At 36.4% G+C, this 27,510-nt stretch overlaps 1 protein-coding gene across 8 annotated transcripts in view; it reads left to right on the forward strand.

Annotated features, from left to right (window-relative positions):
• The window catches only part of pacsin3 (protein kinase C and casein kinase substrate in neurons 3), an 82,748-nt gene that overhangs the window by 1,590 nt on the left and 53,648 nt on the right, over positions 1-27,510 (forward strand). For 2 of the 8 annotated variants that reach the window (XM_079806785.1, XM_079806790.1), the window contains exons 2-3: positions 14,518-14,583; positions 18,167-18,221. The exons of 2 other annotated variants lie outside the window; for them this stretch is intronic. The gene's annotated coding sequence lies outside the window, so the exon portion shown is untranslated. Of the gene's footprint in view, positions 1-14,517; positions 14,584-18,166; positions 18,222-20,168; positions 20,455-27,510 lie in introns of those variants that run through there. 4 more of the 8 variants (XM_079806782.1, XM_079806788.1, XM_079806786.1 and 1 more) reach the window with 3 other exon arrangements.

Below are 27,510 nucleotides of genomic sequence, written 5' to 3' on the forward strand. Positions count from 1 at the left end.
TAGCAATATAACATAACTTTAACACACTCAAATGTGTGTAATATGATAAAACAGTGCTGCATTACCACACATATGCATGAGCAGAAGAAGAAGCGCTCGTCTGCGGCAGAATAAAAGTCCTGCCAAATCAAAGCTACGCCTTAGTTTTGAATAAGCGACGCTAACTGCGAAAAATGACATTGTGGCTTTAATCAATACATAATTAAAAAAATCTGGGGCAAGGTTAAAATGATAAATTGAAAAGTAGCAAAATAAATATGAAAAGTTTTCATGTGACCTTCATATAACAAAAAGTGGGGGGAGAAAAGCTGAAATTGTTAGTTTTGATAAACATCAACCCATTGGACACAAAAAAGTGGGACTTCAAAATCTGGCCAAAAAAATTATCACAACTTAATATTTAGCGTTTATTCAAATATCCATTCTCTCAAATATCCAAATGGACTAAAATTTTCTTTAAGGCAGCTCAAACACTTACTTGACAGTGAACAATGTACTAAAAAGCGGAAAAGTTTTTCCTTTGCGTCTTTCACAGACACTCTACATACAACGTTGATGATCCCCAAAATGATCCCCGTTCACACGAATTCGCAAAAACGACTAAAAACTAAAAAAAATGTTGGGTCTGAAAATTGTTTGTGCTGGAAATGACGGGGCAAAAAAATCAATCATTTTCACAATAAACATTGACATTTTTTCAATAATTGTTTAGATCATCATAGTTTTTCAATTGATTACATAATTTAAAAATGTTTGGGGCAAGGTTAATTTATTTTGCTACTTTTCAATTGATAATTTTAAGGTATGAAAAAAAAAAGTTTCCATCTTCATGTAACAAAAAGTGCTTACTTTAGTATTTTTTTTTCTTCTTTCCAGTTCAAATATCAAAAAATTCTTAAATCAAGATGCATTTACTAGATGGCATAAGTCTTGTTTTCAGGAGAAAAAAAAATTATTAGGTGAGTTTTTGTATAAAAATGTGCTACCAATTGTGTAAAACAAATCTTTAAAATACTTTTTCAACCCCACTGTCCGATAATTTAGTAAAAATGCTAAGTATGAAAATAATAAAAAAACAATAAAGACAAACCATAAAAGTGTGACTTCAAAAGTTGAAGAATTACGTCCTGAATATCTAATCTTTTATTTACATAATATTTGTAGTAGTTCTGTTTGTTCTGGCCGTGTCAAGCAGGATCAAGGTTCAGATCGGCTGTTTTGTCTTCTCACACCAGATTGCAGATGAACAGGAATGGCCTGTTACAATATTTCTCTAGATAGTATTTTAGCAATTTCAGCTACTTCTCCTCGTTTTAGTTGATTCTGTATCTCAGATGAAGGGCCTGACCGGTTGATCGCGGCACCAGTTGCTTTGGATAAAGAGCATCTGCAAAATGTCAGAGTGCAGAAACAGTTGAATCAGAGATTAGAGTTTAGTTACTGTGCAGTTTTGAATGAGGGCCAAGGCCTTCACGCTCTTTAGTAATTAGGGTTCTGATCCGTGAGTACTCAGGTGATCCGATTCAGCTTTCGGCAGTCGTATTTTATTGCTTTATTCAATCATGGGACCCTTCATGGATGCCCACTGATCTTAAAGGGTTAGTTCACCCAAAAATGAAAATTCTGTCATTAATTACTGACCCTCATGTCGATCGACACCCGTCAGACCTCCGTTCATCTTCAGAACACAAATGAAGATATTTTAGTGTAAATCTGATGGCTCTGAAAGGCCTCCATTGGCTCAATGCACTTTACACTCTCAAGACCCTTAAAAGCTACTAAAGACGTCGTTACAAAGTCCATCTCACTACAGTGGTTCTACAATAACTTTATGAAGCGACGAGAATAGTTTTTGTGAGCCAAAAAACCCCTAAATAACGACTTCTATAGTGATGACGATTTCAAAACACGGCATCATGAAGCTTCGAAGCGTTATGAATCAGTGAGTCGATTCAGCAGTTTGGATCGCCAAATTTCAGCAGTTTGACACGCGATCCGAATCATGATTCGACTCACTGATTCATAACGCTTCGAAGCTTGAATGACAGAATTTAAATTTTTGGGTGAACTAACCCTTTAAAGGGATAGTTCACCCTAAAATGAAAAACTAAGGCCTGATATATTCACGCCGAAGTTCTTTTTCATTCTTCGCTTGGACGATATACTGTTCTCGAACATCCGCCCACTCCGCTGAGTTCGATTTGGCCTGATTTTGGTCTAAATGACGTCACACCAGTTCATTCTTCGGGACTTTATCCTATAATTCACTCACCCTCCAGCCATTTTAGGTGTATGACTTTCAGCCAAATACAATCGCAGTTATATTATTAAATAATATCCTGGCCAGCTTTGTAATGGAATTAAATAGTGCCCGAGTTTTTGAAGCTCCAAAAAGCGCATCCATCCATCATAAAAGTAATCCATACGTCTCCAATAGGTGAATAAATGCCTTCTGAAGCTAAACGATAAATATCCATTATTAACTTTATAAACTATTATCACTGGCTTCCAGCAACGGCCGTAGGCGCGGTCACAAGAGAGTCGAGTTCCTGCAGAAGGGTGACCTCTGACCCCACGTATGACATAGCTTCTAATTTATTGATTTAAAACTCCTCATTTGAGATTTCTAATTTGTGATTCTTTTTTACCAAACATTTTTACCATCCCTCAGCGACAACACTATTTGGTGGCTAACATAGAGAGAGATTTCTCCATAATACGTACTATCGCCACATCCAGGGGCCGGATTCACAAAACATTATTAAGAATGAAATTATTCTTTACTGCCAATTTCTTTGTATTTTCTAACTTAAAGGATTAGTTCATTTTCAAATAAACTTTTGCTTATAATTTACTCACCCCCTTGTCATCCAAGATATCCATGTGTTTCTGTCTTCAGTCGAAAAGAAATGAAGATTTTTGATGAAAAGATTTCAGGATATTTCTCCATAAAATGGAAGTCAATAGACCCCAAACCGTTCAAGGTCCAAATGAGAGGTTCAGTACAGCTTCAAAAGGACTTTAAACCACATCAAACGGTACCAGACGACCAATAAGGGTCTTATCTAGTGAAACGATCGGCCATTTTTTTTTAAAAATAAATAAAGTTTAAGTTTTATAAGCACAAATGTTCGCCTTGATCTGTTCAGTGATGGGCGCTCGTGACGTCACGTAAAACGCAATTACGTTGAAACGTTAGCGTGACCTTTTCAACGTAATTGTGTATTACGTGACGTCACGAGCGCGCATCACTGAACAGATCAAGGCGAGCATTTGTGCTTATAAAACTTAAACTTTATTAATAAAAAAAAAAAATGGCCGATCGTTTCACTAGATAAGACCCTTATTGATCGTCTGGTACCGTTTGATGTGGTTTAAAGTCCTTTTGAAGCTGTACTGAACCTCTCATTTGGACCTTGAACGGTTTTGGGTCTATTGACTTCCATTTTATGGAGAAATATCCTGAAATCTTTTCATCAAAACTCTTCATTTCTTTTCGACTGAAGACAGAAACACATGGATATCTTGGATGACAAGGGGGTGAGTAAATTATAAGCAAAAATTTATTTGAAAGTGAACTAATCCTTTAAGAAAAATTATAAGAATATTTTGTATTCCCAAAAACTTTTCTTAAGAATGTTCTTTTTTTTTTTTTCTTATGATAAAATGTATAAAATGTAAGAAGTATTCATATTCACGAAAAGAATGTTGTTTAAAATCATCGTAAATAACTTCTTAAAGTTAGGATAACCTCCAACCAATCTTAAATACCAATACTACTGTTAATGTGTCACAAATTGTAGTTTTAAGACTTTTTCAGGCGAGAATGTACTTGCTTAAAGATTAAATATGTGGTTTATTTATAAAGAGAGCGCCTATTTTTCATTCAGCGAGTGTTCAGTAATACCTTTCAATAAAATGACACCAAATAACACCTTTTATTTTCTTCTTAAGTAAAAAATTAAGATGTTCTTAAGAAAATATTTGGGAACTTCTCAAGAATTTGCGATTAGGAACATTCTTACGAACTTCTTAGAATTTATCTTAAGAATTTACCAGTATGCCAGTTTTTCTCGCTCGCCACTATCGTTTTGGACACCACTACAAATGGCTGTCCCTTCAAATAGTGCCCTATGTAGGGTATAGGGGGCGATTTCAGATTCAGCCTTTGAAATCACATGGAGAGGTAATGTTACTCTGCATCAGTGCCTTATGACAAAACATCTAAACGGTAACGTTAACAGTTACAAAGAAATAATGGAGGCACTGCATGAGAAGTATGAGAATGAAAAGTCACACTGCAGGATTGTGCGTCAACTTCAGACACTGCCAGAATTTTGTCTGAGGTCAAATTTGATCGCAATGGTCATTAATCGGCTGTTGGCGAACATGTAAAACTAGCGAAAGACTTCAGATTTTAGCCTGCGATCAGAGGAATGTGTTAGGATTCTCAGTTTTTCTCAAACGGACAAATCTTGGCCAAATTCGTACAGTGTGAACCGGGCTTTAGACTTAAGCTCAGTGGGGCAATCGTAGGAAACTATCTCTGTTGTTGTGCGTGGTGCTGGAGGACATTGGGTGGAGAACAAAACTGCCTTTGTTTTCTTCATGCCTACACAGAGTGCACTGAGCCTTAGAGAGCAGGGCTATATTGAGCTGTCCTGAAGCCAAATTCAGGATTCTTTGACAGAGTCCTGGGAAGATGTGTGGAAGGAAGGAAAACGTGTGGTTTAAGGGGAAAATGAACACACAGGTTCCTGATCTTGTGGTGTAATTTAGATCTGAATAGACCAAAAGCGTCATGCTTTTGAAGAAATGCAATGGGATTGATTCAAGGTATTTGATATGGTGTCTAAACATGCAAAAAAAAATATTAAACAATAATTATCTCCAATATAATTGGAGATAAATAGTATCGTTTTTAGAGTCGTCGCACATTTTACAACCTTTGGCAGGAAATGGTCAAATTAGCTTATAGACGAGGGGGGGATATTTCCATATCATAAGGAGGACCCCCCCCCCCCGTCTATAAGCTAATTTGACCATTTCCTGCCAAAGGTTGTAAAATGTGCGACGACTCTAAAAACAATACTATTTATCTCCAATTATTTCCAAATACTGCATTGTCAATAGTGGTTGCCAGATATATCGCCGCCAAGGACGATTATTTTGCCTGATTTTAGGCAGTTTTTAATTTTCTTTGGAATTAAATGTTTATTATTCAAAGACTTGGTTAAATTTTATAGATTCATATTTGCTGTATGCCGATGGTATATGAGAAAGTATTATAGCATTGCCTTTCTATAACTAATAATTAGGGATGCACGATATATCGGCCACCATATGGGTATCGGCAGATATATGTAAATTTTTAATGTAATCGTTATCGGCCGATATATTAAAGCTGATAAATAATGTATTATTTCCTTCAGCTGAGACCCTTCAGATGTGCACCGTTTACCATGATGGGTTTGAATTGCTTGAAATATGATTCAAATCACTTCAAAAAAGGAAAATACAGTTCAGTGCAACACGTGCAGCGCAAGTCTGTCATATAGACCTCCATAAAATGATAATGAGAACATCATAATTGTGTGTTTGGGATATGGCTTTCAATGGTGAGACTTTTGTTTGTGTAATCAGGAAAATTATATAAAAATTGATTTAGAATATATCGGTTATCGGCTGTCAAACATAAAGAATTATCGGTTATCGGCTCTCAAATATAAAGAATTATTGGTTATCGGCTGTCAAACATAAAGAATTATCGGTTATCGGCTCTCAAATATAAAGAATTATTGGTTATCGGCTCTCAAATATAAAGAATTATCGGTTATCAGCTCTCAAATATAAATAATTATTGGTTATCGGCTCTCAAATATAAATAATTATCTGTTATCGGCTCTCAAATATAAAGAATTTTTGGTTATTGGCTCTCAAATATAAAGAATTATCGGTTATCGGCTCTCAAATATAAATAATTATCGGCTCTCAAATATAAATAATTATTGGTTATCGGCTCTCAAATATAAAGATTTTTTGGTTATCGGCTCTCAAATATAAAGATTTTTTGGTTATCGGCTCTCAAATATAAAGAATTATTGGTTATCGGCTCTCAAATATAAAGAATTATTGGTTATCGACTCTCAAATATAAAGAATTATTGGTTATCGACTCTCAAATATAAAGAATTATTGGTTATCGACTCTCAAATATAAAGAATTATTGGTTATCGGCTCTCAAATATAAAGAATTATTGGTTATCGACTCTCAAATATAAAGAATTATTGGTTATCGACTCTCAAATATAAAGAATTATTGGTTATCGACTCTCAAATATAAAGAATTATTGGTTATCGGCTCTCAAATATAAAGAATTATTGGTTATCGACTCTCAAATATAAAGAATTATTGGTTATCGGCTCTCAAATATAAAGAATTATTGGTTATCGGCTCTCAAATATAAAGAATTATTGGTTATCGACTCTCAAATATAAAGAATTATTGGTTATCGGCTCTCAAATATAAAGAATTATTGGTTATCGGCTCTCAAATATAAAGAATTATCGGTTATTGTATCGGCCAAACTTTTTATATCGGTGCATCCCTACTAATAATAGAAAGGCAATTCTTATTTCATATACTATTTGTAATTTAGTTAAAATGTGAAATAAATAGGCCTATAATTTTTATTCCAGACACTGGGCTTGTTACTTAAATTAGGTAGTATGATATCAGGTGTAAATCAGGTGTAAACGGGAATGTGTCTCCCTCGTCTACTTGTGATCCGATCGACCAAAACGCACCTAATACAAGGTGTAAACAGGGCGTAAAATATCTGCATCAGCATTGGCAATCAAAAAATCCATATCAGCCAATCACTAATTGTCAATACATAATAAATGCTGTTCTTTTTAAATTATGTTGGTGTAAAATTATTATATTGGCCGATTATTTTCTTTTTAATATTCTCAGACTTTCTGAAATGTTCACTTTCATTGGTTTGCTTTTGTCAGTCACTCATTTATGAAATTAGGCCATGGTTCCCTGTAAAATAATCCACTGCTTCTGTCCTGCTGCCCTGGACACACGCCATGAGCTGTAACAGTGGGCCTTTTCACGTTCCAAATCTGTTAGGTTTCATAGTCCAATCATTTCATCCCAACATTTTGGCTCTCAATATTTTTTTTTTATTGTGACATGAAACATTTTTTATGATAAATGATGACATGCATGAATAAACATTCAAAACAAATAATAAATAAAATAAATTAAGGGACTAGAGTAACAATAATAGACAGGAATAATGCCAATTACATATAACAATATTGGTGACTAGGTTAATCACAAAGTTTAACAATAAAATCCTACAGAAAAGCATTAGCAAAATATTTCCAATACATATTTCTATCATCAGCATTAAAGGGTTAGTTCACCCAAAAATGAAAATTCTGTCATTAATTACTGACCCTCATGTCGATCGACACCCGTAAGACCTCCGTTCATCTTCCGAACACAAATGAAGATATTTTAGTTGAAATCTGATGGCTCTGAAAGGCCTCCATTGGCGCAATGCACTTTACACTCTCAAGACCCTTAAAAGGCACTAAAGACGTCGTTACAAAGTCCATCTCACTACAGTGGCTCTACAATAACTTTATGGAGCGACGAGGATAGTTTTTGTGCGCAAAAAAACCCTAAATAACGACTTATATAGTGATGACCGATTTCAAAATAATGCATCATGAAGCATTATGAATCAGTGAGTCGAATCAGCGATTTGAATCGCCAAAGTCACGTGATTTCAGCAGTTTTGCGGTTTGACACGCGATCCGAATCATGATTCGACTCACTGATTCATAACGCTCCGAAGCTTCATGAGGCATTATTTTGAAATCGGTCATCACTTATATAAGTCGTTATTTAGGTTTTTTTTGCGCACAAAAACTATCCTCGTCGCTTTATAAAGTTATTGTAGAACCGCTGTAGTGAGATGGACTTTGTAACGACGTCTTTAATACCTTTTAAGGGTCTTGAGAGTGTAAAGTGCCATTGTGCCAATGGAGCCATCGGATTTCAACTAAAATATCTTAATTTGTGTTCCGAAGATGAACGGAGGTCTTACGGGTGTCGATCGACATGAGGGTGAGTAATTAATGACAGAATTTTCATTTTTGGGTGAACTAACCCTTTAACATACTCATAAAATGGAGATTGTTACATGTCATTTGAAACATAAAAGAACATCAGAACACAAAAGAACCCAGACCATTCTTGGTAAATTCTTATGCTCACCTCTAGAAAGAGACACCCCAGAAGCTCTCAATATTTTAAAGAAGAGCAGCAAATATTTTAAAGAAGAGCTGCAAATAGCCAGCAATGTGAATATGCCTTGTTGGGTTCAGATGGCGTGTTTCAGAGGCAGGCGAGGGCCTGATGAGGCCGTGTGCTCGGGGTCTAATTAGAGCAGCGTGCCTGAACCTGACAGCAGGAATGTGCTATAATATGTCATGGGTGATGTCACATTCCTAACTCGGCTTCTTTGGGAAGGGGAACGTTTACTCTACAGATGTTCAGTCATAATTAGTGTAATGTGTTCGGCACATGTTGTGCTATCATGCATATAAATATGTAATCAGAGGTGGACAGTAACAGTACGTTTACTTGAGTACTGTACTTAAGTACACTTTTTGAGTATCTGTACTTTACTGAAGTATTCTTTTTTTATTGTATGTTTTTTATTGAAGTATTATTTAACTTTTACTTTAACTTCACTACATTTGAAAGACAAATATCGTACTTTTTACTCCACTACATTTCTATCAAGGTCAAGAGTCATTTCTGTAGCAGCTTTGCAAGTCAGTGGATGATTTTTTTTCTTCTTTAAAAGTTTTTTTTTTTGTTGCAAAATGTAAATGTCTGGGAGAAAGACAAGCTTAGACATATGGATGAATCTGAGAAAGCATGATGAACGAGCTCAGTTCAGTCTGTTTTTTTTGTGCCTCTGAGATGCCAGAGCACAAGTACTGAATAGAGCTTGCTTTTGTGTTTTTTTTTTTCTTCATTTAAACAGACCAATACACACAAAATGTCCATTTTCATTTTGGAAAGCATTCACGTAAACAAAGTTGATTATGTCTTAAGTGAACGTAAACAGTTGGGGGAATATCGGATGTGTATCAGTGTATAGGATTTGTGCATTCTGCCTTAAAGTGACAGCAGCTTTGTAAAAAGCTTTGTAACTTAAGTATTTAAATGAGTTCAAGGTGGTCGGATGGAGCATCACTGACTGGCTTAAACCACCATGGCATAGCGTGCATTTATACAACAATGCAACAATAATAAAAACATGCATTGACATAAAAAAGGAAATTTACTTTTGATACTTAAGTACTTTTAAAAGCAAGTACTTCTGTACTTTTACTTAAGTAAAACTTGTTTTTAACAACTTTCACTTGTAACAGAGTAATATTTGACCAGTAGTACTTTTACTTTCACTCGAGTAATGGAGTTGTGTACTTTGTCCACCTCTGTATGTAAGATAAATGATCTTGCTATAATCAAATTAAATGAATCAGCAATGTGTAAGTATTTTAAAATAAATGTTTCTAAATATGTTTTTTTTTCTTTCAGCGTCTAAATTCACATTTGTTATAAACTGTGGTTCACCACCAAACATAAAGAAGTTATATTCATCTTTTAGTATACACTAAAAGAGGTAAAGGTATACACTTGGAAAAAATCACCACCAAAGTAGTATGAACATCTGGTTATGTGGGCGGATTTCTCTCTGCACAAACAGTTTCTTTTTGGCAGTGATGTATTAAAGGGTTAGTTCACCCAAAAATTTAAATTATCCCATAATTTATTCACCCTCAAGCCATCCTAAGTGTATATGACCTTCTTTCAGACGAATACAATCAGAGTTATATTAAAAATATCCTGGCTCTTCCAAGCTTTATAATGGCAGTGAATGTTGATTTGTTTTTGAAGTCCATAAAAGTGCATCTATCCATCATACAAGTGCATCCATCCATCATATAACTGCTCCACATTGCCCCAGGGGGTTAATAAAGGCCTTCTGAAGTGAATCGATGTGTTTTTGTAAGAAAAATATTCATATTTAAAACCAGTGTTGGGGAAAGTTACTTTGAAAAGTAATGCATTATAATATTGCGTTACTCCCTTAAAAAGTAACTAATTGTGTTACTTAGTTACTTTTTAAGAAAAGTAATGCGTTACGTAACTTTTGCATTACTTTTTCTCACCTAGGCTGGGCTTGTTTTTTGTTTTGTTTTTTTATAATAAAACAATTCTATTTTGGGGTAAATGTAAAAACCTTTTCATTTTCACACAAAATTTAATTTTTAATGATTAAAAATTAAAAATTTAATGATTATCCTCCGGCTGAAGGAAATGCAAATTTAATTTTTGCTTATGGTTTAACTGAATCATTGAAAGTACATTGGTCAATATAGTGAGATAAAGTGCATAAAGAATATTTGTTTTATTTAAAATATTTAATTATTGGGTTTGCATAGTATTTTGATTTTGCATTCGCCTGATTTTATTCATTTTGAGGAATATTAAATCTTTTTTGTGCAAGTGACATGAGTAAATGTGTTACTTTACTAGTTACTTGAAAAAGTAATCTGATTACGTAACTTGAGATACTTGTAATGTGTTTCTCTCTCTCTCTCTCTCACTCTCTCTCTCTCTCACTCTCTCACTCTCTCACACTCTCACACTCTCACACTCTCACACTCACACACTCACACACTCACACTCTCACACTCTCACACTCTCACACTCTCACACTCTCACACTCTCACACTCTCACACTCTCACACTCACACTCACACACACACACTACCCCCAACAGTGTTTAAAACTTTATAAACTATTATCACTGGCTTTCTGTAACGGCCGTACAAGAGTTGTTTTCCAGCGGACGCCTCTGGCGCTTCAAACAAACTCAAGCTCCTTCCACATTTCTCTTTAATAATTCTCATTTTAGACTTCTAATTCATGACTGGTGTTTTATTTTGCTCTATTCTCTTCGCTTCTGCGTCCATCAATACGTCATGCGTCGGGTCAAAGGTCACTCCTTCACTTGAACTAGACTTATGCTGCGTCCCAATTCGCCTACTTATACTACGAACTAAAAGTATGTACTCTTTTTGTGAAGGAAAAAGTACATACTTTTGAGTGTGTAGCAGAAGAGTATGCAGGCTTTGGGACTACTTCGTCATCTATAACGAATCTGTCGCTTAGTGACGCGTGTCCCGTCACCGTTTAAACTGCCCTGTCAATCATCGTCACAGTTCAAATCCTCCACATTCTGTTTAATTTCTGTTTAATAGAAGTTTAATTTCCTACCGTATCGGAGAGAAATGTAGACGCACATTGATCTGCCATTCGTGTGTCTTCAATGCAGAGACTCTCCTCATGTGTTTGCAGTTTAAATCTAATGATGCATTTAAAAGTTAATGGCCAAATGTATCAGTACAAAAGTTCTCAAAGCTGCTGCAGATGAAATATAATGCTAATATAATAATGAAATATAATCTTTTCGTCAGGTTAAATACTGATAATTGCTCACTCAAACCCCTTTATCTAATCCTCTCTACTTAACCGTTGGACTCGCACAACCGTCATGTTTGTAGTTTTTTTTAACACCTTTTATCCGCGTTTGTAGTTCTAATCGAATCCTCGTCCAACTCGCAATGGGTTGTGGGCAATATCAGCCGTTAGAGTGTGTGTCGATCTGCACTTCTGATTCTGACCGGATATAGTAAACCATCCGGGTTATTCTTTTCAACATACTACGATTTGGGACGTACTAATTCTATTTTCGAATACTATCTAGCATGGGCGTCACTAGGCCCTTTTTAGTGGGGCTTCAAAATTCTGTCCGGCCCCCCTAAAAAATGTGTGATTTAACCTTTTAAACATATGAAACTGGCGGGAGGCTTCGGCTTCATCCCGTTTTTTTTAATCAGCGTGTTCTTCAATCCGCTGTGGCGGAGAATAGAGCACATGTCAGAAGCAGAGGTGTGTGTGTTGATCTGAGCCTCATTGGTCTGTCACCGCTCGTCAATGTCAAAATATTTGAGAAAACCAATCAAATCAGAGGAGGCGGGCTTTATGTTCACAGAAGCTGCTGAGGCTTAGCGCGAATTTTAGCAGCGCGACTCGACATCAAGTGTGAGATATGAAGCTAAACTAAACGTTTCATGTTTGACACTTCTGTTAAACAAATGACAAAAGTATTCAGCCGAATTAATAAACTTTTGTCTAATTTCGACATTTTGATTTGGAAATAGACCTAGGGCCCTATTTTAACGTTCTGAAACGCAAGTGTCAAAGCGCGAAGCGCAAGTAACTTTGTGGGCGGGTCTCGGCGCTGTTGCTATTTTCCCGGCGGGATAAATGGCTCTTGCGCCCGGCGCAAATCTAAAATGGGTTGGTCTGAAGTAGCTTCATTATTCATAGGTGTGGTTTGGGCGTAACGTGAATAAACCAATCCGAGCGTCATCCAACATTCCCTTTAAAAGCAGGTGCGCAAGTTCCATTATGGATTGCTATTATTATGGCGTATTTACCAGGCGCACGCCAGGAGCGGTTCACAGCCGAGGAGACTGATGTTCTTGTAAGAGCAGTGAAAGACAGAGAAGTGAAGTTGTAATGTTGTACATTATGGTAAAGGTGATTTCACAGTCTTTTTTTTGTTCAGTCTTTCAGTTTTTTCAGTTTTTCAGTCGATTTTTTTTTTTCCTGGTTCTTGACGGACAAACCAATTTGTCAGATGTCCTTATATACATATATGTCTTGCCACTATTGGGCAAACAGGTCTTATCCTTAATTATTACAATTAGCCTGAATCATTTGTAAGCTAGATTTATGCCTATTTTTTCACATCTTCGTGGCACACCACAATGATTTCCATCATCTCATGTGTTAATATTTTTTTAGTGTAACAATTTATGATTTGCAAAAATAACTGTTGCATCTGTGTAGATTACATGAGCAAAGTGTATGCGCGTTGTGCACGCTATACATTATGGTCAAGCATGCGCCCTTAAAATAGCATAATGAACAACGCGCAACGCGCCACTGACTTTAGACTAGGTTTTTTCTGGTCAGTGGCGCAATTGTTTAATGGAACAGCAAAATAGCACCAGGGATTGTTTGCGCCGGAACACGCCTCCTTTTTTGCGCTGAACCGCGCAGGGAGCGCAAGTGCATTCACTAGTTTAGCGACGTGCTTCTGTGGAGGGAAAAGCGCGCTTTGCGCGGGTGCAAAATAGGAATGACACATGCGTCGGTGTACAAAGTCAATTGTGCTGGGTGCAAGATAGGGCCCCTAATGTCATTTATAATATAACTAGCAAACAAGAAATATTAACAAAGCCGTTTTCTTCATAGGCATAAGATTAATAGTAATGAATGTGTGCATATTGTAAATTAATAATTCCATTTGTAGCTCTCAGTAAATAAAAAAAGTTTAGCTTGAATTGGGCATAAGATTAGTAATGAATGTGTGCATATTGTGAGTTAATTTAAGTTCCTGTTAGCCTTCGAAAATGATTCATAAAACATATAAATATCAGTTAAACATATGTTTACTTTCTTCACTGACAAAAATGGAAAAATGTTATCAGTCATATCTGCCCACTAACATGGTTTTCAAGCTGTTGTTATCAAATTTTTTGCCGTTCTTCAGAACATCTTAAAATGCACATATGTAGATCATAGAAATCTAAATTTGCTTGAGGGGCCATGCCCCCGAAACCAAATAATAAACAGCCAATATCCTAATATGCATACTAATAAGCTACTAGTTAATAGTGAGAATTGGACCCTAAACTAAAGTTTTACCAATTTTATTTTTCAAACCCTCACTGAAAACCTACAATGAAAATCCTGGAACCGCCGCTACTATTTAGGATAGATGGTATGCGAATTGTGACGCAGCATTTTCTTTTATGATGATGCGCTTTAAAATCTAAGGCTCCATTCACTCCCATTATAAAGCTTGGAAGAGCCAGGATATTTTTAATATAACTCTGATTGTGTTCGTCTGAAAGAAGAAGGTCATCTACACCTAGCTAGAATGCCCTGAGGGTGAGTAAATTATGGGATAATTTTCATTTTTTGGGTAATCTAACCCTTTAAGTGCATTTCTTTTTCTAATCATTGGTAATCACGCCACAGATGCTCTCCGTAGAGCTTACCTCGTATTGAACCCGGAACATTCCTCGCATAAGGTGTTGACTTTCGGTCCGGTCTGGGGCCACATAGCCGAGGCGTTTTCCAGTGTCCTCATGATTGCCTCTTCAGGTCTTCTACGTGTGGCATTTCACTCTTCATATCAGAATGTGCCACCTTTGAGTGCCTGGGTTTATATTAACCTGCTGCTGTCTTTACTGTCCTGGAGACTCCTTCAGCTGCTTACATCTTCTCTGGCTTACTAAAACCTGACTAAAGCCTAACATCTCCTCCTTCCTCTCACAGGGCCAGCGAAGAGGCCGTGTCCTTGGGCAAAGCACCACTAACTTCTAACATTCTCCTTTGCTTTTGGTAAGTTCCTCATTTTACACTTTTCTATCTGGTTTTGCAAATGCGTTTCCATATGTCTATGCCATGTGTGGTTTTTCAATTAATGACGTCTGGTTAATATGATGCCAAATAAGACATGAAAACGTATTTTACACTCTAATCTTTAAATATTGGCAAGGCTGGTCGGTCGATTTTCGAAGTAACACAATAGTGTTCATTGACCAAAATTGGCAGCGTTACTGTATATTCAAAATTGCAAAATATGATTCAATTAATCAGCGTGTCTGATAATCAGTCAGTAATGTCTTTACAATGTGAGAGCCTTTGAATTGCATGATTTCCCTCATGAGAATAGGCTGGCCTTTTTTCTGTCAGTTTTCCCTCGTTGTTTGCCGGTTTGCGAGGAGGAAGATCCTTTCGGAAAGAATGCCCTTTTTGGAAAGAGTATGCTTGGATTAATGGCCGTTTTTGGAGTTGAAATATTGTAGACGCTCTGTTGTCTTGTATACATTAATCAGATTAATGACTGCGAGTTTCCAGCGGGGCTTATGAGAGCTTCCACCCCTCCTTCCCATGGCCTCATTCCTCTCAGACGGAAGCCATTGTTTTCGTGGGTCTGTGGTAGCAGGTTATCCAGTATTTGTCATTTATTTGCCCACGAGTCAAAGGTTTTCTTCTTGTGTACCCTTGAGGCTCACATGCATTTATGCTGTTTGCGAAGGTGTGTGTGTGTGTGTGCGTGCGAGAATCATGCAAACAAATGCAACATGCCGCAAGTTATATTTTTAAAGCCACATCTAACATCTCGAGTAAATGCCCTTCTAATGGATTCCAAATGTGTTGCCATGCACTCCTGCACGTTTTGGTGGCTGTTACAGAGCATTGGCTCAGCGCATTTGCCGCTGTAAAAGTGAAGTTGACCCCATAATGAACACTTGTACTCACCATAATTTTAAGGTCTTTTTTTATTCGTTTTTACCACCTGTAGTGCACGAAAAAAATGTTTTGCAGAATTTTCATGTTTCTCGCTTCCTTACAATGAAAGTGTAAAGCGAAAAACAAAGTGCAAAGCCTGCCTTGTTGGTTAGGGTTGGGTATCGATTCAGATGTTCCGATTCGCAAGCTCTCACTTGATTTTAGATTCAACTCAATGAATATAGATTTAATACAAACACTATATTTATGAAAAAAGAACATAAGTTTACAAGTGGGTTATTAAAAATAAGTTAAGAGTCACAAACCTGTATATTAAACTATTTTAGGTACACTTGGGTACATTAAAACAGACCCATCTCTATATTTCAAATGCATACAATTATGTTAAATTCAATACAATTTTGATGCAACTTTATTAACCCTTCTCCGGTCTTCGGGGTCTTTTCTGACCCCAAAGGACGTATGCTCAAATACATTTTTTTCCCCCCTTTTTTCAAATGGCATGAGACTTTGTACGGTGGTCAACACTCTCTAGATCTACAAATGAAAAAATGAATTGGATTGATATCTGTTTTTATGTTCGTGTGACGAAAAAAGTCACACTCAGGGTCCCAAAATTCATCCTCAAAAACAGAAACAACACAGAACACGCATACAAAAATGAAGTGGCCACTTCCAACAATACATAAAACATCCACAATGCAAAATGATCATGCTCACACACACACACACACACCCACTCACACACACACACACACACACCCACTCACACACACACACACACACACACACACACACACACACACACACACACACACACACACACACACACACACACACACACACACACACACACGAATACATTTGTTATTGCTTGCTATTGCTGTTCAGTTCATTGCATTTTGATGTTTATGTTGTGTATTTTTTACTCAATATGTAATATAACTGTTAATTTCTGTAAATTTTTGTTCTGTTACAGTTAGTAACTGACGTGTAAATTAAATTTGTAGAATTATAAGAAAATCAGATGTTTGAAATAAATTATAAACTCTAAAGACTCCAACTTTTCTCTTGTTCAGGTTTTATTCTAATCATAATGTAACATCATTGGGAAAAAAAATTCAGTACAGTAAAATGCTGAACTTTGACTAAATTAATTCATTTTAATTGTTATACATGTGATTTCATAACATTTAGATATGAATTCAACTGAAAAATGCTTGTGAAAAAATGTCTTTCAGTCAGTCAAATAGTGGAGCTCTGCAGCCATTTACTGGTAAAAGTATTTTTGTTTAACTGTATTTTCCAAAAGATGGGCAAAAATCTTACACTAAACCATGTCAAATTATCCATGTTATCCCCACGAATGAAAGTTGGAAATTTGGGTCTTTTTATAAAGTGAATTTTTTGTAAAAAACTGATTTTGTGTGAAAATTCATTAAAATATATACATTTTAATTTATTTATATAAATTTCAAATGTATTATAAATACTCCAAAAACTGCACAGATGTTGAGTAAAAACATTAATAAACAGAGTAAAATTATATTTGTTCTAAAAAAAAAAAAAACAATTGTTTTGTTACAAAATTATATTTTGTTGCCTGGGCCTGGGGTCTGTGGAGACCCCAAAGACCCTGAGTGTAATTCCCAAATTAAGGCTGGAGAAGGGTTAAAAAAATGTTTCTGAGAAATATTTTATACAATTTAGTTTTTATAGATATTTTGATGAAGCGAGTTCATACCTGGACACAAGTAGTTACTGTGGTAACGAACAACAATACCTTAACGTGCTGACTTATGGTGACTAACTTTTATTTGAGGAAATCTGTTTATAATATTAGCTATTAGGTTTGAATTATTGGTCCTGCGCTGTCTATTGATTTGAATATGTCTATAATGGCTAACGTACGTGCTTAAGTGAACGCTCAAGTTTAATACGATGATCATAATGCAAGGGAAGCATTCGCATGTATGTGATCTATTTTTAGCGGTTGTGTGTTCGGCTGTGGGGGTGTTGCAACGCCTGGGTGATGTCTCCTCAAATGGTTCCGCAGATTTGTTGCATTACTACGGCATTTCACCTCAGCATTACAAACATCGTCAACGCACCGGAAGCCGCCATTTAAGCACTGAATGAATGAATGACAGGCACGCCTCTCGCTCCTTTATAACATTGCGCAAGGCAAATAAGAGAGTGACATCTAGTGGAGAAGACTAGTAATTAGATTTACGTTAATCTTATGTTCAATGTATTTTTGCGGAAATGCAAATGGAAAGAAAATTATTTTGAATCGAGCACATTTTAAAAAACTATTAATTGAAAAATCCTTTTTTTTGCCCAGCCCTATTGTTGGTACAGGCTATTTACACTAACTCCGCCCACCAATGTCTGATTGGGCCAGACAAGAAGTTTGAATCCGCCTTTTTCATTCTTCTCCCTTTTCCCATTGCATATCAGATTGGAAAGGCATTTATTTTCAATAAATATGAGGTCATTTTTCCGAGGTGTGTATATAATAATGTTGACTAGTTTAGTATTAACACTACTTTAGTGCTGCCAGGATATTGCACAGCACCAAGATCTTCTCATGTCTGTCACCGCTCGTCAATGTCAAAATATTTGAGATGACCAATCAAATCAAATTAGGCGTGCTTTATGTTCACAGAAGCGGAGCAGTCGTGCGGCACTTCAGTAAACGGAGATAAAGTGCGAGATGAGATGTAAGTAGCTAAACTAACATTTCATATTTGACAGCTGTTTTCGGATAGAAATGTTAACAACCGACAAAAAAAATCAGGTCAACCTAACTAAAGAAAACATTCTGAGTTAAAAATAGGCTTAGAATTTACGTGATTCATGTAGGGCTGGTCCGAATATCATTTTTTGAGCTTCGTAGCTTCGGTAGTAATCAATACTGAATATTCGAAGCTTCGGAAGGAAGGGGCTGAACATATTCTTCTCTCTAATAAAGGCAGGAATCTGTAGAAGGGCAGGGCTTATATGCTCCGAGAACGGACACTGCGCTAGTGATACAAAATACAGCATTTCATTCTGTTCTGCATATAAAGCGAACGTATTACTTCAGAAGACATGATAATGCATCATATGTTTAAGCTTTAATGGTGCTTTTTTAAATATCTCAACTAGGGATGGGCAATATGGACTAAAAAATGTATCCCGATATTTTCTAGTATTTATTGCGATAACGATATCAATGACGATAAATGTAGTATCATTCCCCATGTTTTTGGATACAAGTGAGAGCTGCATGAATTCTGGAGAGACTCCGAAAAACAAACAATGATCTAGTAAAACGTACCTGTCATCAAATAGGCTCCTATAATACATAATACACAATATATATATATATATATATATATATATATATATATATATATATATATATATATATATATATATATATATATATATATATATATATATATATATATATATATATATATATATATATATATATATATATATATATATATATATATATATATATATATATATATATATATATATATATATATATATATATATATATATATATATATATAAAAAAAATGTAAAATTCCACACCAGCCTTTTCAGAAATGGAAAAGTTGCAGATATAATTGTCTTCTGTAAAAGTGCAGGTAATGTTTAAATAGTGCAACTGTGCTGAAAAACATCACACAATAAAAACAAAAATAATTAAAATCAATGACAAGTTTTAAATGTAAACCGATTCTGTATTTATTCATACACTCATGGTGCAAACAGTGGTAAAAATAGCAGAAACAGCAAAAGTAATTATCCCAAAAATGTCTTCAGATTACAAAAAAGTTGAAAATAATGATTTAATGATAGAACTTCATTAATTTGCGTTAATAATACCACATATTCTTCTACTAATAAAAATAAACTGGACTAAGGAATAATGAGCTTCTGGGTTCATGAATATTAATTACGTTGTCAGCGCTCATTCAAACTGATTTGCTGAAATCAAAACACAGTAATAGGTGCGCGCCAGCCAATGAGATTCCCGTTTGTGCATTAATTTCTTCCTGTTGCGCCATCAACTAGGCTTTATCGTTATTATCGCGGGAAGACAAATTCTTATCGTGGGGAGAATTTTTACCGGTATATCGCAAACGATAAGATATCGCCCATCCCTAATCTCAACAGCCAATGTGTTGAGCTTGTGTTATATAGAAAAGAGCAGCACGGACATTCTTCAGAATATCTTCTTTTTTTTGTTTGATGAGAGTAAATGCATCCATACAGGTCTGACATGAAGATGATTATTAATCTTTTTGGAGGCGTACTCCACCCATTTACTCACCCGCATGTTGTTCCAAACCTGTATGACTTCGCTGACCTCCGTTTGTCATTCAAATGATCTTATTTTAAGTTTCACAGATGAATGAATGTCATACAGTTTGGGTGGAGTATCCGTTTAATTTTCAACTGAACTATTTCTTTAATGCAGCATTATTTCTCCTGATCATCTTGAATAGGGACGGGTTTAGTCACTCAATGTCGGCCAGTTGTGCGACTAAAGAAATGCTCTGTTTTGTCGTAATCTAGCTTGACAGACTTTAGCACTGACCTGGTGAAAACCTCTAAACTGAGTCAACGACCTATGAAAAGTAAACTTCCCCAAAAGCAGGCCCCCTGACACTCCGAGCAACTTGTGCAACAAATTGTAAGCAGCATTTATACAAATGGCCACATCTGTCTCCTCTTGGGGAAGGGGGTTGCCCGGTTAAAGCTGCTGAACTAGATTACAAATAACATGCATGATCAGCCATCTGCTGCTGTCTATTTTTTTGTTGTCAGGACTGATTAATACAGGATATTTTCTATACCATAAGCATTGCCGACATGCAATGGATTGTACATTTTGGACCGAAAGCTTTCCAATAATCCTGAGGATTTGGATGCGTTCTAGCACACGGAAATCAAGTAAGTTCCAACAACTCAACAAAGCTGGGTAGTTTTTGTCTTTGTTGTGTTAGTCATGGGCGATTGTTAATTTAATCGGGTTTCCAGTATCACAAAGGTTTTGTCCTTTTATGCTCTGAAAGCTGATTTGTTATTCTAGTTCTCAAGTTATTTCGTCAGCATTGGGAATCTATTTGTGCAATGTTGCTCTGTTTCAAAGGTCATCAGACAAACATCACTATTACTTTTTTTTAGGTATAAGCAAATGTTTAAATCCTTCACTTCTCTGCATAACTCATTCCGCTATGAATGCTATGAATTTGAAAGACACCTTAAACTGTATGGTTTATTAAAACAGCATCATAGTTGCATGCTAACAAGCACTAAAGGTCGACCGATTGTGGATTTTACCGATAACTATAACTAGGTTGGCCCACGCTTGTATAACCAATTAATCAACCGATAGTTTGTAAAATGGATACTGAATGAAAACTAACATAACACATGAAAATGTGCTGAACTTTATTACAAAAACAGGAAAATTATGTACAGTAATGTACCATGGAAATTAATGGTACTTTTTAAATATACTTTTTTTATTTTTCATGTTAATTCATAGTGCATTTACTAATGTGATTAAGAGATGCAACTTTAAAATATATTGGCAAATGTTAAAATGAACATTATGAACTTAATGTTACAAAAGGACTCTTATTGTAAAGTGTTACCATCTCGTATAAATCCAAACAGTCATGCTTACAGGTGGCCATCTTTACATTTAAATGCCCAAGCATTGAAATTAGACACACATAGTATTGTATGTATTCTCTCACACTTTATTTTCTATTAAATAAAAAATTTTTTATTTTAGTGCTCCATGGATTATTTTTCATCATCCGTTTCATACAATTTTATTACAGATTAATAAGCTGTATATAAAAGTATTTAATTTACAAGTGTCATGCTTGTGCTTTGATGTCATTACTGCTTTATTTATTCAGAAAAAGAAGTAACTTCAATTTATTTGTGCATTATACTTTTCACTTTATTACTATAACAACAGCGCCCGCACTAAATAGGCTAATAAGGCTATATATAAGATTCTACCGGGCGGGCACTAGGACCCGGGGGAGCTTCAGCTGCTGTGGAGGCTGCTGCGCGCTAGAGAGTGGGGAGACGCGATTGGGCTTGTTTTGGGCTTTGTGAAAACCTGGCAACCCTGCTTTGATTCACAAATTCAAGGCAGCATTTAAAAACTGTCAATATAAATCACGATACATGCAATGCATTTGCTTGTTTTCACTTCAAGAATGACCACACGGCTGACATGATCTTATCGCTATTGCACTCCTTGCACACATGAGGCTCATATTAACACGTTATCATATCGGCATAATTTTTTCATATCGGCCGATTTTTTTTAAATTTTTTTATTTTAAGCGTTTATCGGCCGATTTCTGATGTCGTGCCGATAATATGGTGCATCCCTACCGCCAGTGTTGGGGGTAACGCATTACAAGTAACTTGAGTTGCGTAATAATATTACTTTTTCCAAATAACTAGTTAAGTAACGCATTACTTTTCAAATTTACAACAAAATATCTGAGTTACTTTTTCACATTAATTTGACTGACAGCTCTCCTTCCCCCATGTTGAGAATAATAAGTGCAGAGGCGTTGTGTGTGAACATGATGGTTATTGTAGTTCCAACACGATCTCATGACAATGCGTATCAATAGTACGAGTGTGCAATCTCGTGGAAAATGAGTTTTGGCGTGCATATGCTATGCAGTTTTTCGCGTGCACATGATACGCACTTTATGGCGTGTATATGATCCGCTTTTGGGTAGGGTGGGGGTGGGGGTGTGGGGGGTTCGTACGTATAATACGCCATACAGTGCGTAGCATATGCACGCCAAAACTCATTTTGGCATATCCATTCCACGAGATTGCACACTCGTACTATTGATACGCATTTTCGTGAGATCCGGCTCGTAGTTCTAGACTAAATGTGAGCATTTATTCATCTCACTTGCACAATAAAGATTCTGTACTCCTCAAAATGAATAAAATCAGTCAAATGCAAAATCAGCAAACCTGCAATTATTAAATGTTAAATAAAACAACTATTTTTATGCATTTAATCTACCTTTTATATTTAATTTACCAATGTCTTGCTGCTGACCTTTGATGAAAATTACTAGATTTTTTGTTTTTATTGGTAACTTTTTTTCTCTTGCATCCTATTCTACCATTATCCAGAGCTGCGCCCTCTACTGTTCATGCGTCAATTTGCATTTTAACCTCAGCCTGGGGCTTATTATTTCAATTTTGGTATGAAGAGGTCTTTACCGTTGCACAAAAATATAACTTTTTTTGTTATAAAAAAAACAAAAACAAGCCCAGCCCAGGTGAGAAAAAGTAACGCAAAAGTAACGTAACGCATTACTTAAAAAGTAACTAAGTAACTCAATTAGTTACTTTTTAAGGGAGTAACACAATATTGTAATGCATTACTTTTCAAAGTAACACTGCCTACCGCAAACCAATGTCCTAAAAACATTCTGCGCACCTTAGCTACTGAATAGCAGCACCCTAGATCTTGAGAGCAGTGGTGGTAAGTAATGAAGTAAAAATACTTTGTTACTTTACTTAAGTATTTTTTTCGGGGATCTGTACTTTACTTGAGTATTTTTTGTTTGCATCTACTTTTACTCTTACTCCACTACAATATTAAAGACAAAGTTTACTTTTTACTCCAATACATTTCCCCACGCCCGCTCCAAGTATTTATTACACTTGCTTTCCAAACCAACAAAAAAACGTGGGTGCAGGAGAGAATCAAGCTAGTAAGCTGGTTCTCCCTGCATGCTGTCGATCGGTCATGGATGATCCAGTCGGGGGTAGACTTGGAAAAGCTGACTAGGTTTGCCACACTAACGTTAGCTCAGTGTTTCCCAATGTTTTTTCTTTTGTGGCACACTATTTACTATGAAAACATCGGTAACACTTTACAATAAGGGGCGCACTATAATGCATTAATTCATGCTTGAGTAATGCACAGATGATCATGAGTTAATGTGTGACTCATGAAGAACTAAATCATTTATTAATGATCACTGCATCAGCAACTAATGAACATTTATATATGATTAATAGATTAAGTAATACATGAATTTCTATTAATTAAACATGACAATGTATTAATTCCCTAATAACATAACAGATTAATTAGTTAATATAATAATTATCACAATGGGTCAAAGCCATGCATTTCAACTTCCAGTTGTCTGCTTTAATTAATCATTAGATAACGATTTACAAAGGTTTCATTATGTCATGACTTTACTTGTTGAGGCACATGACTATTAACTAATTGTTAAGTAATATGTCATTGTGGTTATGGCTTTTGAATTAATTTTCAATTAGTTAATAGTATCTTGCACATCTTCTGTTTGATGCAGCTAATGTTATGGAGCATGTCTATTTTAAGTTCAACCCCTATACTGTCTCGTATGATTGAAAATCTAACAAATTCTTAATTGCAGTATCTAATCTTATAATTTGTTCAATTAAAGCATTGCATATCACTCCCAAAACAATTAATCTTCTTAAGTATTGATATTAACAGTTAATTTTAATATTTACTTTTTACTTTCGGTACTTGAGTACATTTTAAATTGGATACTTTTGTACTTTTACTCAAGTGATGTTTGAATGGAGGACTTTCTACTTTCACTGGAGTCCTATTTTATTTCGGTGTATATATACTTTTACTTAAGTATAACTTTTGAGTACTTTTACCACCCCTGCTTGAGAGTTTTGCATGGGGAAGCTCTATAGATTTTTTGTTTGATATGGACAGGCACTCTAGTTTGTTGTCTGCCATCAAGGCTGTCCAACACATCTTTTGCGCAGTAGATCTGAGAGCTGCCTGCTCTTCCCTCAGTGCTTTGCTGACACAGCCGTGTAATTACAGCCGTGGCGGTCACTCCTCTCCCTAGACATGCCTGTTTTTAGCTCGGATCTCCGTGGGAGTGCTGAGCTCTTTTACATTGATGTGATGGACTAAACCAGAGGCGCTGCTGTACTGAACAATAGAGAGCTGCACAATGAAAAGGGGGCCGCACTCCTCCCTGCTTGTATTTCAATTTTACAGCTCTAGAATCTCCACGAACATGTCCATTGTGTTGATTTACCTGTTGCTAGGCTCTTTTGGCTAGTGGGTATTTGACACGTCCAGTCAGAAACCCAGAGCTCCTCTCTTGCATCTACTCTCAGCTGTTGGAAATTGTTGGCTGCTAATGGAAGAGGGTTATTAGGATGGGCTGTGTTCTCGCTCCAGCTCGACGGGATCTCTGGGGCTTGGATTATTTCTGGAGTTCAGCATGACGCAGCTGCTGTACTTACAGTGTGACATGCTCCATGGGAATGGGTGTGCCTGGCTTCTTCAATGCCTTGTGCACATATTGTTGGGAATGCTTTGTGCTTTTTTTCTTTCTTCCATTTCCTTGAAGTTTTCGCATAGTTCCTTGAATTTTTGTTAGCTAGCAATATGGGTTACAGAGGCCCTGTTTACACCTGGTATTACGATGCGTTTTGGTCAATCGGATCACAAGTAGACAAGGGAGACACATTCCCGTTTCCACCTGGTGTTTATTAAAGGGGTGGTTGGATGCGATTTCACTCTTTTAGCTTTAGTTAGTGTGTAATATTGCTGCTTGAGCATAAACAGTGCAAAGTTACAGCGCTGAAAGTTCAATGCAAATGGAGATATTGTCTTTTAAAGTTATGGCAGTTTATTGCCTACAAAAACGGCCGGTTTGGACAACAACAAGCTTCTTCCCGGGTTGGTGACATTATAAACACCTGCTATTAACATAAACACTGCCCCCGCGAACACGCAACAAAGTGTGTGAGGCCACGCCGCAGTCATTACGAAAGAGAGAGAGCTGTTGCAGAACTACAAACTACATTTGGCCATCTAACCAATCTAAGACCATTGCGTTTTTCGAAGGGATGGGCTTCACAGAAGCAGGAAGCAAGCGAGCCGTTCAAAGGACAGTGGAGACAGCGGTGTGGAATAAAGGTAAAATATAAGAAGAATATGGTGTTTTAAAAAAAAAAAAAAGAAGTATTAAGACATGTTATACTGCGCCCCATAAACACAACCAAGCCTAGAAAAAAAACACGGAACCACCCCTTTAAAATCCGTCTCTTTTGTCCACTTTCAACCACTTCTGTCCTGATTTCTTCAAGGGGAGGGTCTATGGGCTGGTACATGTATTCAGATCTTTCCATCTAATGGATGAAATCATCTCGCACAATTGACCTATCGGTAAGCCCCTCCCCTTGAACCCAGATGAGCCAATGGCAGTTGAGTATCAGTTGCGCTCTTTAGGTTTCAGCGCCTTAGAGAAACATTGGAAAATCCAAAGCTCTCATCGGTTTGAAGGTTTTTTATGCTACAAAAATGGTAAAACGATATGTCTGGGATACTTTAACACTGATTCCAGGTATCCTGAGGGAATTTTCAGTTTTTTGTAACGTTAGCAGTACGTCATGTAACGTTAACAGTGTAGGTCAAAAACACATTTCTGAGAGTTTATATAATTATGTTTAAGGTCTGCATTATCTGTCTTACTAAGGAGGGACTGCTATTTTGATTGGTATTATAGTTTATGGAGCAATGCGGGTAACGTTAGTGAAAGGAGAGCTCGCACTCGCAGTTTATCTCAGTTGTTTTCAGATACAAAGTTTAAAGTTCATTAGCACCCCCAAAAAGGCATAATGTCTGTATTTTTGTGTTTTGTATTTTATATTTTTGTGTAATTTGCTGTGTATGTTAATGATAATACAACGGATAGAGAGAGTTTGTGAATGAGACGTTAATGCACACTACTTATGCTTGGTTTGTTTAGCTCTTACTGTGATTTTTTTTTTTTTTACTGGGATGCAATAAACTTAATAAACCATCAGTTAAGTTTGACCATCAATCGGAGGGGGTACGCTACATTCTGTGTCCAAAAACATCTTGGGATAAGGTTTTCACACTGACAGCTGTAAAATCTGTTAGAAAATCTGTTTGTTTGTCCGAGTTAGCAATAGTAGCTAAGGGGGGCGGGGTTTACCGATAGTTCAATTTACATATGAACGTGACTGGAAACGACATAATAACATCAGCATCAGCTTTAGTTTCTGCTCTGACAGCTGCAAGACCAGCCGGACGCTGTGAGTGAGTGTGTGTTAGAAATCAGGAATGTGATTGGTACGTTTTTCATCTTCAAACCAAACTTTGGTCTCCAGCCGACAAAGTTTAAATCCCGTCTGGCTAGCACACATCCCATAATGTTCACGCATTAGGTCAGTAGGTGGAGAGAAGATGGTCTTTTGTGGCAGTTTGAACACATTCGACCACATGAGCGTCTACAGTATGAAAGCAATCCGGTCAAATGTGTTTTCCACTACCTCTGGAAGTGGTCGAAAGTGGACAAGCTCAAACCGCTTTAGACCCGTTTACACCTGTATTTAGTGTCATCCACTTGTGATCCGATCGACCAAAACGCATCTTAATACCAGTGTAAACAGGGTCAGATTGATATATGTGCTGAATACTGCCTTTAATTCAATTGCAATTCAACTGCAATTCAAACCGTCACATTCAGATATTATTCATGAGATCTTTTCACACTTGAACTAACCCTGGGTCATTCTAAACCTAAATCCTGGGTTATCTTGAGTCATGTTTCACATTGCTTATAATTTACCCGGGTATTCATAAGCTGATTGGTCGAACGCCGCACGTTATATGCTTACATTAAGGGTTCTGGGATTCTTCATCCTTATATATAGATCCCATGTCTCTGACTGTACTATCAAGTTTATCCTGAATTGACTTTTCAGTCTATAAAGCCAAGAATGAAACGGTCTCTTCTTCACTCCAGTTGTGGCATTTTCTGTCGCTGTTTAACATTTTCCGCCATAAACGCTGAAACTACTAACGATCGGCGTTTCCATGACTGTACGAAGCACGAGAATATGATTGGCTAAAATGCTGTACTAACCCCGCTTCTAAAT

Source organism: Gobio gobio (assembly GCF_949357685.1).
Source record: "Gobio gobio genome assembly, chromosome: 2".
In the NCBI taxonomy this organism is placed as follows: domain Eukaryota; kingdom Metazoa; phylum Chordata; class Actinopteri; order Cypriniformes; family Gobionidae; genus Gobio; species Gobio gobio.